At 39.8% G+C, this 13,726-nt stretch overlaps 1 protein-coding gene across 2 annotated transcripts in view; it reads right to left on the reverse strand.

Moving 5' to 3' along the window:
• Positions 1-13,720, reverse strand: part of KMT2C (lysine (K)-specific methyltransferase 2C) — a 270,221-nt gene extending 256,501 nt beyond the window's left edge. For both annotated transcript variants that reach the window (XM_015566229.1, XM_015566230.1), the window contains exons 1-2: positions 12,651-13,720; positions 8,268-8,429 (exon numbers count right to left, since the gene is read on the reverse strand). The gene's annotated coding sequence lies outside the window, so the exon portion shown is untranslated. The remainder of the gene's footprint in view (positions 1-8,267; positions 8,430-12,650) is intronic.
• Between the last annotated feature and the right edge of the window lie 6 nt (positions 13,721-13,726).

Consider the following 13,726-nt stretch of genomic DNA (forward strand, 5'->3'; position numbering starts at 1 on the left):
AATAAAAAAATTTAAAGAAACTATTGATACATGCAACATCATGGATGGACCACAAGGACATTTTTCCAATCAGAGGTGTAACACTTGGTTGTTAGCTAATGGAACCTACCGTAGGTATTTACCTTCTTTTATTGGCAAAAAAGACTATTGTCTCCCGATCCGAAGTGTAATCTCAGATGTCAAACTTGCCTGCTGGCATTTCATTTTCTAACCCATAAATTGAAGACATTGGAATAGATGACTGTGAGGTTCTTTCTGGTTCTGGTATTGAATAACTTGAAGATAAAAGCTAGGCAAGTATTATTTCTTGATTTAAAAAAAACAACAAGCAGGCTAAATTAGTTTGGGTTTTTATTCTGGTCCCTGTAACGAGACAAATGAGGTAGTCCACCAGTGTGGCTCCGTGGTTGGGCATCGGTCTATGAACCAAGAGGTCACAGTTGGTTCTCATGGCACAAACCCAATTCTTTCCGGCTCTATCCCCAGTGGGGAGCATGTGGGAGGCAAAAATCAATGATTCTCTCTCATCATTGATGTTTCTATCTCCCTCTCCTTCTTCCTTCCTCTCTGAAATCAATTTTTTTTTTAAATGACAAATGGGGTATATGCCCCTACATACCATCTTCCCTCTTGTTGCCAAGGTTATTTTTCTAACCAAGAGACAATGTAACTATTTAAAATTTTCAATGACTCCCTACTGCCTACAGTAAAATTTTCAAATTCCCAACTTACTTTCCCTTCCTCATTTTCTCACATACAGGACTGCAGTTTCTCTTATGTGCATGGGCATTTTTTTTCCCTCAGCTTTACTGAGGTGTAACTGACAAAATTGTAAGATATTTAAAAGTGTACATCATGATGATTTGATATACATAAACGTTGTGGAAGGATTCCTCCCATCCAGTTAATTAATAAATTCATCACATCACATATTTATCTTCGGTTTTTTATGAAAATATTTAAGTTCCAGTCTCTTAGCAAATTTCAATCATGTAACACAGTGTTATCAACTATACTAGTAATCACCATGTTATACATTAGATCCTCAGACCTTTTTCATCTTATAGCTGAAAGCTGGACTGGAGTTCTTTAAAAAGCAAAGACCAGAGTCAGACACACCTGGATTCAAATCCTGACACAATCACTTATCAACTAAGTGATCTTTCTGAAACTTAGCTCTTTCACCTGTAAAGCTGGACCTAATGATTCTACTGCATGTGACTGTTAAAAATATCAAATGAAGTAACACTGGTCAGCCCAGCTGTGCCTAGCCCATGATGGCCATGTACCAGTTTCTCACTCACTCCCTTCCTTCAGTCAAGTTGATTTAATTCTTCAAGACTCAACTCAGATGTTTCCTTTATTCAATCCCCATGCTTTAAGTTCTTCCTTCTCTAAGCTTCCTCAGTCCTTTGCAGTATCTTCCACTGTAGGACTTGTCGTTTTGCATTATAATTTGCACAGTATTAGTAAAAACTGAGGATAGGAATTGTGTCTTATTTTGGTTTCTCCAGTATATGGTGCATAAATGGTCAGTAACATCTTCTTTTTTTTTTTTTTAATATATTTTATTGATTTTTTACAGAGAGGAAGGGAGAGAGATAGAGAGTTAGAAACATCGATGAGAGAGAAACATCGATCAGCTGCCTCCTGCACATCTCCCACAGGGGATGTGCCCGCAACCCAGGCACATGCCCTTGACCGGAATCGAACCCGGGACCCTTCAGTCCGCAGGCCGACGCTCTATCCACTGAGCCAAACCGGTTTCGGCTAGTAACATCTTCTTGAGTGATTGGTAGAAAACAGGCAAAGTAGCCTTGACTGAAAATAAAATGCTTGAAGAACCAAATTTGAAATAGATTTTAGGTCAACTATAATCTCACTAACTTTTCATAGACATTTTAATATTTGATTCCTTCCCTCCTTTCTTGTGAGTGGGGAGAGTGAAAAAAACATGACTACAGTAGAGAAAGAATCAAGAGATCAAGCCCTATGCCTCCTATATTATTTCTACCTCTGGAAAACGTTTTGTGTGTTTAATAGTATTAAACACAGCCCTTAGTTATAACATTGTTGTAGAAGAGACAAACAGGTGGTCATACTCAATGACAGGTAACCAAACCTATTCCAAAGTCAAATGCAAATATTTGAACTAATATAAATTTTACCCTATATGTTTATTAGTGCTCTTCATCAAATATTTCCAGTTATCCCTCCACAGATACGATAGGATTTCACTTCTCTGCCTCCTTCGTTAGGTGCTCCCACTGGTCTTCTTGGGCCAATGATAAATACACAGGACTGACACCACCACATCTGGAGGGCCTTTAGGAGCTAGAGCACAGTCTACCCTGCTGTCTTCTTCCTCCCTTGACAAGTGTGGAAGGACAGAGTGGCCCCCTTTGCGAGGTGTAGATGTTGTACAGCTCCTAAACTGGCCCATCATAAAAGTGTAGTATGAATAAGAAATACACCCCTATTGACTGAAGCCACTAAGAACGGAGGCTCATTGTTTCCGCAGTATATTCTAGACATTCTGACATACACATAAAACGAGTTCAGTATTTCTCTACATCATCATCATCTCCAGTTTGGAGAATGTTCTACACAAAGTTGGGCATCAGGCTTATTAGCCAACGTTTAAAATATGGAATACATTTTAGGATATTTTTTAATAGAAAAAGTCCAAAGGTTAGCAAAATAATAAAAAATTCTGAATAAAAAGATTTTTACAAGTAAAGTAACTGTACATAATAAAAGGCTAAGGTGTACATGGGTTGATATGTAAATGACAGCATGTTATCACTCCCGTATTTATCCAAAACCAAATACTTCTACTACTTCCTTACCCTGCTGAGGCCAAAAAATTAGGGACTCGGGTTCAATGGAGCACTGCAAGCAGTCACTATCACTGAATTGGGGCTGGCCCTCAATATAACATCTATCTGCATCTCCAGTGTTTCATATCATCTATCTCACTAGGCCTATGGAGTTGCCTTACTCCACAAGGTAAAGACTGACGGCTACTTCTGCAATGTCCACTCCCATCCTTAGTAATAACACTCTAAATCTATTCTAGACAGCAATGGACTAGGCTAAGGGTTACATCCCCAGCCGCCTTTGCAGCCACATATGGTCATATGACATTCCAGCCAATTACACAAAGGCTGAAGCCTATGGTATTTCTTAGAGCGTGTTTTAAAGAAACGGATTGTTTTGGGCCTTGGTCTACTCTTTTTTTTTTTTCTTTAATGGGATGTGGATGCAATGACCAGGGCTCTAGTGGCCATCATGGAATCTGACAACAAAGGCCATATCCTAGAAATATCTGAGCAGTGAGATAAAATGAGCTAAGTCCCTGACACCTTTGCAGTGACAACGCCCCAAACACGCCCTAGGGCAGTGATGGCAAACCTCTGACACACGTGACACGCGAACTCATTTTTTTGGTTGATTTTTTTTTTTGTTAAATGGCATTTAAATATATAAAATAATAAATATCAAAAATATGTCTTTGTTTTACTATGGTTGCAAATATCAAAAAATTTCTATATGTGACACGGCACCAGAGTTAAGTTAGGGTTTTTCAAAATGCTGACACACCGAGCTCAAAAGGTTCGTCATCACTGCCCGAGGGCTTACCCTCCAGACTGTGATATGAGAGAAATAAACACTCCTATTCAAGTCACTATTATTTTGAGGTTTTTCTATCATGTAAAAATGAATCTAACCCAGGTCCAGAAATAGAACCCGGTATTCTGACACAGAATCTGTGATACTCACAATATATATGAGATCTCTGTATAAGTCAAAAAAGTAGTATCATACTTTTTTGAAAGTTGATATTCAGTTCTTTTATCTTTCCATTACATATTAGCTAATTATAGTCCAACCAACTGTGACAACTACATTTTAAAATACCACTTAAATTCCCCAATAATATAACTCCATCTCTATTTCAAAATGCCTTTCGTGAAATGAGGAGCAGAGGGTAGAGGACAGCATCACTGAACTATCTCAGTAAAAGAAGCCGAAAAATAATGATTTTTATCATACACATCTCAAATATATTTTTGTTCTCAGAGTCCCTTAATTCCCAAAATCATGTGCTTCCAATCTATATAGCTATATAACAAACCACCATAAAAACTAACAGATGTAAACAACACAATTTTATTTATTCATAATTTTGCAATCTGGGCAAGGCTCGACTGGCTGGCTCCTCAGCTGACCTTACTGGTGGTCACCTGACTTTGGGCAGAACTCAGCTGGGACATGGGGATAGCTGGGGCATCTCTGTTTCCTTACTCCACATGGATTCCCCAGCAGGGTAATATCTAGTTTCTTGATGACTCAGGGCTTGCAAAAGTGGAAGTTCCAGCCTTCTTAAAACATGGCCCCAAACTTAGCACACTGTTGTTTCTACTGCATTCTATTGGGTAAAGTGAGTCACAGAGCTAGCCAAGATACTGGACACATGAGTCCAGTAGGCTTGGCTCACTGGGAGTCACCAATGTAACAGACTACCTTCTCCCCTTTATTTAACTATAGGTTAACACCTTATGTATGACTTCCGGCATGCTGGAATCAATCTCTCTAGGGCTCAGCTACCTACAAAACGAGGGGATAGACTAAATGTTCTCAGAATTTTCATCTAGTTTTTAAATTCTGTAACTCTTTAAGTACATTGTTACTTCATATGCAACTAGGTGCTTACTCCAAACAAATGGGACATGATGTCATCAGGATCCCAAAGATCAGGAAATTAGTAAGTTTTTGCTAGGCTTCACTTAAGATGGAAGAACAAAACACACAGACTTCACTATGATCCTTCAACTATGTTGCTTCTGATGTAAATGGATTGCGTAAATGGATTAAAAGTGACCCAAGCATAAAAGACATTTAAAAACCACCTTACAGCCCAGCTGGCATGGCTCAGTGGTTGAGCGTCAACCTTTGAACCAGGAGGTCGAGGTTCAGTTCCCCGTCAGGGCATATGCCCAGGTTGCAGGCTCAATCCCCAGTGGGGGGCGTGCAGGAGGCAGCCAATCAATGATTCTCTCTCATCAATGATGTTTCTCTCTCTCTCTCCCTCTCTGAAATCAATAAAAATATATTGGTGTTTTTTTAAAAAAAAAAACCTACCTTATAGTAAGTCTCATTTAGAGAGACCTAATCGAAGATCACTATGAAAGCATTAAGACTGGGTAATGAAAATTTTTGAAATGATTCTGTAGTAACATTACATACATATATTTTCTATAGAATTGCTGTGGTTGTTTTTCATGTGTTACTCATAATATGAAATATTCTACAGAAATTTCTGCTGACCTAGGTTTTATACCTTCTTTCTCTCTTTATTAAGGACAGCTGTACAGAAAGGAAATCTTTATTTACTCCTGAACCCCAATAACTACTACATTATTTTATGCCATGGCATTTTTAGAGAGTTTGGTATCTTATCACATGTCTGTCACTAACAGGTCCTATGATTCCAGGCAAATACTTGATTGATAATTGATGACAGTGGCAAAAACAGTAATAGCCAATTCACATAAAAGCACTCTTAATAGCACTTACTAGCAGTTTGTGCCAGACACTGTTCTGAATTCTGCACATACATAAATCCACAACCATCCAAAATTGGGTGTACTCATATGCCCTTTGCTGATGGTAACAAAGGCACAAAGAGTCAAGTAACTTCCCAAAGTCAAACACAGTTAATAGTGGTGGATACAGGATTTGAATTCAGAACATCTTGGCTCAAGAATTGGTGATGTCCCCAGGACCTGGTTTTCTCATTTGTGAAACAAGACTACAGTTTTAAATTACAGTTGACCTTTGAACAACATGGGTTTGAACTGCACGGGTCCAGTTTTTTTCAATAAATACTGTAAATGTATTTTCTCTCCTTTATGATTTTCTTAGTAACATTTTTTGTCTAGTTTATTGTAAGAACACAGTGTATAATATATATAGCTCTCCAGATAGCTCAGTTGGTTAGAGAATTATCCTGATACACCAATGTTGTGGGTTTGATCCCTTGTCAGGGCACATATAAGAATCAACCAATGAGTGCAAATGCATGCATAAATAAGTGGAACAACACACTGATGTTTCTCTCTGCCCCCCCTTCACCCCCCACTTCCTCTCTCTCTCTTAAATCAATGAATAGAGAATTTTAAATCACATAGATTTTTTACTGTGCAGAGGATCAGTGCCCAACCCCCACATTGTTCAAAAGTCAACTGTATTGGCTTTTTTTAAATTATATCTTTATTGATTTCAGAAAGGAAAGAAGGAGGGGGGGAGAGAGATAGAAACATCAATGATGCAATAAAATCAGTGATTGGCTGCCTTCTGCATGCCCCTACTGAGGATCCAGCCCGCAACCCAGGCATGTGTCTTGACCGGGAATTGAACCCTGACCTCCTGGTTCATAAGTCGGTGCTCCACCACTGAGCCATGCCGGGCGAGCTATATTGGCTGCTTAAAAATTGCATGGAGCCCTAGCTGGTTTGGCTCAGTGGATAGAGCATCAGCCTGTGGACTGAAGAGTCCCAGGTTTGATTCCGTGAAAAGCACATACCTCAGTTGCAAGCTCCTCCCTGGCCAGAGCCCTGGTCAGGACTCATGCGGGAGGCAACCAATCCATGTGTTTCTCTCACATTGATATTTCTCTCTGTCTTTCCCTCTCTCTTCCCTCTCTAAAAATCAATGGAAAGATATCCTCAGGTAAGGATTTAAAAAAAAAAAAGAATTCACAGTGTAAGATATAAAAATGTTGAATCACTATGTTATACATCTGAAACTAATATAACCACTAAGATTGTACTTATACTTGAATAAAGTATTTTTTTAAAAAGTTGCATCGATGTGCTTATGAAAGCATATACTCCCCAGAAGCAGTCATGTTCATTATGTATCCTTCCAAATCATTTTCTATGCACAAAATATATAGTTTGGGTGCTTTTTACAAAAAATAGTTCTAAACTTACTGCTTTGCAACTCTTGGAAATTGTTTCCTCAGGTCAACAAATGTTATCATAGACTTGGGTACCTACAGGTCTGCTCTACCCCTGTCCTGACAAAAACCACATGGCTGTCCACTGATGGGTATTTTGTTGTTGCCAATTCTTCTCTACTATTTTTCTACTTTTCTCTGCTGCCATGAGCATCTTTGTACATATGTGCATACTTGCCCATTTATACTGGGAATATATTCTGATTTCCTTTCTCATTTTTACAGACTTTCTGGGTCCCTCTTCCCCCATCTCCTAAGGGTATTTTAATCTTTTTACTATTTCTATTCTCCATATTCTCAGATTTCAGATAAATCACATCTTTAATCGCCTATCCTAATCTAGCTCCTAAACTCCAACTCTACATGCCAGTACTCCCAGATATGTCCATGCTTTAGGCATCTATGTCAGGAACTTCGAAATTCCTCCTCTGCATTGATTGAAATCCCTCTTCCTTTCCAACCACACTATCAGCAGCCTACCCTCTGCCCTGATTACCTCACACTGTGACTACTCAAGAGCCTATTGTCTCTGCCTCCAGGTAAGTCCTCTCCTCATATTAACATCAGGGTGGTTTCCCTAAAATAGCTATCATCAAATCACCAAGTATTAGATACCTTCATTCAATAAAGTAATGAATACAACGTAATTTAATAGCATTCTGTCCTTAGGAAGACTGCAAATATCTGCTTTCAAAGCATTAATTTACAAAATAAAATAAGCTGGGACGGAAAGCAGTGGTTGAAGACCTGCAGTCCACCCACAGGCCACAGATTAAACCTAGCCCACAAAGTGTAGTCCCAAATAGTGCTGTGGATCTTAATTAACTGAAAATACTTAAAAATCAAGAGATTTCACATAAAAACCAGAGTATTTGGGAGCAACGTCTCCCAGTCTCACATGGCAACCATCAGCCCGAACTGTCTATGGGTTGCAGGTAGGCAAGTCCCATGGGCTCCTGGGACTTCCCAAGTTTTCATTCACCATTTTCCCCAAAGGCCTCAGTGTCAGCTGTCATTCAGGATCTTACAAGCCGCAAGCAACTCATTTAAATTACCTACCTGGTCCTTGTAAACAGTTTATAACTCCAGGACTATAAAGCACAAACTCATTAGCGTGGCATGCAAGGACCATCACAGCCTGGCCCTAAACCCCGTATTAAGCCTCTTGTTCTATTCACACTCTAAGAAAACACCTTTAACACTTTCCTCAGTCCTCAATAATTTTAATCACATTGCTACCCACCTCCAACACTCACTTTCTTCTCACTCTACTAGGCTAAATCCTATTGACCCTTCAAGGTCCAATTCAAGTACTGCTTCCTCCAAATCTTTGCAGACCCCTTGTGGCCCCAGTGAATCTTCCTCCAAGTTGATTGTCCACATCCCAGCATATTACGTACATGCTCTGTGAATAACATGAATGAAACTTCTTAAACAATTTCAGCATTTGTGCATCATACCTAGTTACTGCTCCCACAAAAATTAACAGCAGAAGCAAAGTCAAATAATTTTCCTATCTTTTACAGGAGGCTTTTTCTAGAAAAAGTACAAAAAAAAAGCTGTGTCATTCCTCCTTCTCTTATGTTCTTAAGTCCTTCAAATTCTGCAAATAGAGAAAATGACACTTCCAATTACTAATTCAAGATTGGTCTATAACAGTGATGGCGAGCGAACCTTTTGAGCTCAGCGTGTCAGCATTTTGAAAAACCCTAACTTAACTCTGGTGCCGTGTCACATATAGAAATATTTTTAAAATATATATTTTATTGATTTTTTACAGAGAGGAAGGGAGAGAGATAGAGAGCTAGAAACATCGATGAGAGAGACATCGATCAGCTGCCTCCTGCGCATCTCCTACTGGGGATGTGATGTAGATTCCACACTAACCACAAGCTTATGTTTATGTGCGTGCAGGCCATCACAAGAAAATAAAGAAGACATCATCCCTACTTCACTCATTAACTTCTGCAATTTATACTGCCAAGAAGTTCTGAAATAGCCACGTTAGCACAAACATGATAAAGAAAAATTTTTAAGAGAGAAGGAATTAATGTTTATTGACATGAAAAGATAGGCCAAAACAATAAAGAAAAAAAGGAACACACACACACAGTGATCGGAAAGTTTATTCTGTATCAGCTTTGTTTAGTCCAAACATCTCAAAGATTAAAAATTCTAGCAAATCCTGTCAAGGGATCTCACATGTCCCCAACAGGAAAAGCACAGAGAGCGAGCATACAAGGTTCTCTATAACTAAAACTGACAGTTTTCAGTTTGGAAGCCCCTCAGGCAGAACAGTAAGTGGCTTAAGAACACAAGGTTGGCCCTGGCCAGCTTGGCTCAGGAGATAGAGCATCGGCCTGCGAATTGAGGGGTCCCAGATTCGATTCCGGCCAAGGGCACATGCCTGGGTTGCAGGCTTGGTCCCCAGTGAGGGTCGTGCAGGAGGCAGCCGATCGATAATTCTCTCTCATCATTGATGTTTCTGTCTCTCTCTCCTTCTTCCTTCTTCCCTGAAATCAATAAAGAAATATATTAAAAAAAAAAAAAAGAACACAAGGTTGGACAAGTACTATCTGCCCACAGGAAATCTCATTGTGGCTGGGGAATAAGGTGCAGTTTTGCAAAAAGGTAGGGGAAAGGTAAGGGCGGAGCAGTGTGCCTTGTCACTGTGCAAACTGACTACAAATCTGGCATGGGAAACTGAGATAAAAGTTTACATAGTAATAAACACCAATATACTTACTAAAAACTCTATGTTTGACTACAAACACTGTATTCTCACCCTAGTCGGTTTGGCTCAGTTTGGGTTCAATTCTAGTGAGGGGCACGTACCTCGCTTGCAGGCTCCTCCAGGGCCAGGGCTGGGGCTCGTGCAGGAGACAACCAATCAATGTGTTTCCCTCACATTGATATTTCTGTCTTTCCCTCTCTCCTCCTCTCTCTCTAAAAATCAATGGAAAAATATCCTCAGATGGGGATTATAGAAAAACTCACATCATATTCTCAAAAACCAGAGGTGCCATGAATGAGACAAACAGGAGCAGGGTCAGGTTAGGCAACTACTGCCTAACAGATAAGAGAGAATGAAGAGCCGAGACCGGCTTGGCTCAGTGGATAGAGCTTCGGCCTGCGGACTGAAAGGTCCCGGGTTCGATTCCGGTCAAGGGCATGTACCTTGGTTGCGGGCACATCCCCAGTAGGAGATGTGCAGGAGGCAGCTGATCGATGTTTCTCTCTCATCGATGTTTCTAACTCTCTCTCTCTCTCCCTTCCTCTCTGTAAAAAATCAATAAAATATATTTTTTTAAAAAGAGAGAATGAAGAGAGAATGCTGTTCCTGGACCAGCTTTTTCAAATAAATTAAAACATTTCAGTGCCCATTAAGTTCCAGAGGTCAGTAATTACTGAAAATGTCCATTTATCTAATTTTTTTAAATAAAATAAAAAGAATTACTATCATAAAGACTACAAAGTTGTATTATCTCAAAGAGCATAAATAACAATAACTCTCAACTGTAAACTGCTGTTTTGCAAAACTGCATATATTATGGTGCAACAGAGTGGTTTTTTTAAATATGTTTTTATTGATTTTTAGAGAAAGAGGAAGGGAAAGGGATAGAGGAAAACAATGAGAAAGAAACTTCATCTACCAGCTGCCTCCAAAACATTAATGAGAAAGAAACTTCATCTACCAGCTGCCTCCTGCACGGCCCCTATTGGGGATCAAGCTTGCAACCCAGACATATTCCCTGACTGGGGAATTGAACCAGATCCTGCACTGATGTTCCAACCACTGAGCCACACCAACCCAGCACAACAGAGTTTTTTTAATCACTTATTTCAGGTTCACAGCTACAGAAATGAGAAAACCTGTTGGGGGAGGGGCCTTACATCACCTACAGCCCAGCTATATTTTGCTGATTCCTTATATGACAGCATTAATTGTGCCTAATTTTTCTGCAGCAAGAATCTTCCAGGTGGCCTTCTAATAGCAGTAACTGACCTATTGTAGGTACAGGGTGTAAAGAGTTTATGTAAAGAGGATCAAGGACAGTGCCCAGAAAGCCTATCCCTACCACCTGCTGCTTTTGTGCCACCCCAAGACCCATCACATCCCTAATGTCAACTTTGTTGACTTGGTAAGAAATATGGTAGAGCCCTAGCCAGTCTGGCTCAGTAGAGGAGTGTCACCCTGCAGACCAAAGGGTCCGGGTTCGATTTCGGTCAAGGGCATGTACCTCGGTTGCAGGCTCCTCCTTGGCCCAGGCCCTGGTGGAGCTCATGCAGGAGGCAAACAGTTGATGTGTTTCTCTCACATCGATGTTTCTTTCTGTCTTTCCCTCTCTCTCCCACTGTCCCTACAAATCAATGGAAAAATATCCTCGGGTGAGGGTTAACAACAAAGAAATATGGTAAAATGTTTTCTTGGCTTCCCTTATATATTCTAAGGAAGAGAAAGAAAGAAAAAAAGCAAAACTTACAGAAAGGTTTCCTTAACATTAATAGAAAAGTAATCAGACGTCTAGAATGTTGTCTACTCTGTGGCAGGAACTTCTTCACCAATAGAAAGACCTGTACCTCTGATAAAGACTACTCCAAATAACCAAATAATTAGATAGAAGAACTTTTATACAAATGTAAAGTTCACTGTTCCACTTGACTTTTGTACTACAGGAAATTCCTACTTATATACCTACTTTTCAAATTATAAGGTTAATAGCTTCAGTTCAAAATTCTTGATTTTAAGTAGTAAACATAATTTTAAAGTAATAATAATGTAAAACCAGTAACTATATAGCCTGTGTTTTTAATTTGATAAAACATTAAATTGTCTAATATTAAATAAGCCTGAGGCAATATCTGTCAAAAAGTTATCTATTATAAAGTTCAAACTCAAAGAAAAGTATAATTAGCAGTACTTTTTCTAATCCAAAGACAAATACACAAATTCATTGTTTAAAAATTGTCATGATGCCTGGGAGAGGGATGGGGGGAGTGGAAGGAGCCAATGGGGCGGGGGCAAGGGGGACATTTGTTGCACTTTCAACAATAAAGATAAAATTTTTAATGTGCCATAATGCATCCATCTTCTGCAGAAAACAACCCACTTAGTGACTATCTAAATAACACTGACAATTTAAAAACCTTTCTCTCCAGCGCATTTCACAAAGAATATTAATTTTCATTTCTTACATAATTAATTTGCAAATACTTTTAGCATTTACAAACCCAATTTACATTTGCTACATTATCAGTTTCACTTTCAGGGTCTTCAATACCCAATTAAATACAGGGTCTGTTCTGCAAGTACATATCCTAATACTGTGTAACCAACTGAAAACCCTTCTCTTTGCTTTCATTTCACTCATTGGTTTCCATTTATATGTTTCTTTAAAACAATTGGAGATTCTATCCTCTTCAAAAGGTACCTAATTTTAAAGAATTCACTACAAACTTTGGAACCATCAAAGTTACCACTAGACTTAATCTCCTATAAGGAATGCTGTACCCGTTTTCAAATCTAAAAGAAAAAACTCTCTTGAGACTTAGAGTTGTTCTAAACATTCTCCATGCGGTTAGATGGGGATATTCTGTAGAAATTGAAATAATAAAGTTGTAATACCCCAAATCAGCCTTCCTTCTGGTGCACTGGAAGTTGCACTAAAAGCGAGCTCATTTCCATCTCAGGGGAAGTGCGTGTGGCCGCACACACTTGCCATGTGTAAGGGAGAGGGGCTTGACAACAGATAGGTGTACTCTTTCTAGAGTAAGAACCGAAAAACAAATATAAAACATATAATCCCAAATTAATGTTCTGAAAGAAGTGCTTTCCAAATAACAAAATGGGAAACAATCAAATTAAAACCCTAATATGACTTGATATGTGTTGCTCTAAAAGATACAAAAAGTATAAAAAAAGTTTAACGTTATTCAAAACTCTCTTCCTTCTCCAAATTTCAATTAATACAGGAATAATAATAGGATTTTACACCAGACATTACAATGCAAATGGCATACCAAACCTTAACTTTGTATCACAAAGAAGCTAATGCAATAATATGTACATCTTGTACTTGGTTCCCAGACGATCTGCCACAGCTCGGTAAGAGCTGGCAATTAAAATATGGAGGCAAGATGAAGGCCCTAAGCCGTTTTCATAGTCAAAGGAAAGCAGAGGGGGAAAAGCACTCCAGCCAAAAGCTTCCTGAGCTTCCCATACCCAGCTCTGCTCTGCCTCACTTAACCCTACGGTTTTAACTATGTATCAGCAAACGCAACAACATTACTAAATGAATTCGCCGGAACCACCACCAAAATAAGGGTGTCCATAAATGCGCAGCTGTCCTCCATCCCGTGCACCCTTCCACTGCCAACAGTTGGGTAAGCCATCGTGCAATGACACGAGTAAGCGACGCACATCGTTCTGCAACTTCGGGACCGTCACAGACCTTCCAGGGCACCCGCAGGAGTCACCAGGGCTGCGCGACTCCCTGGCACCAAAACGGGCGTCTTAATTTCCAGGCAAAGTGGCCGCACAGCCACCGCGAGCAATGGAGTGAGCAGTGCCGGTGCGCGCACGAAAGCCCACGAGGGCTGTCCCCGACCCTAGCACTTGCACGGAAGTTCGGCGGCGCTTCACCGGCGTCCCGAGAGCAGACGTGCTCGGCACCGCCGGCCTGCGTTTCCCAAACTTCCTGC

This window comes from Myotis davidii, unplaced genomic scaffold (genome assembly GCF_000327345.1).
Source record: "Myotis davidii unplaced genomic scaffold, ASM32734v1 scaffold762, whole genome shotgun sequence".
NCBI lineage: Eukaryota > Metazoa > Chordata > Mammalia > Chiroptera > Vespertilionidae > Myotis > Myotis davidii.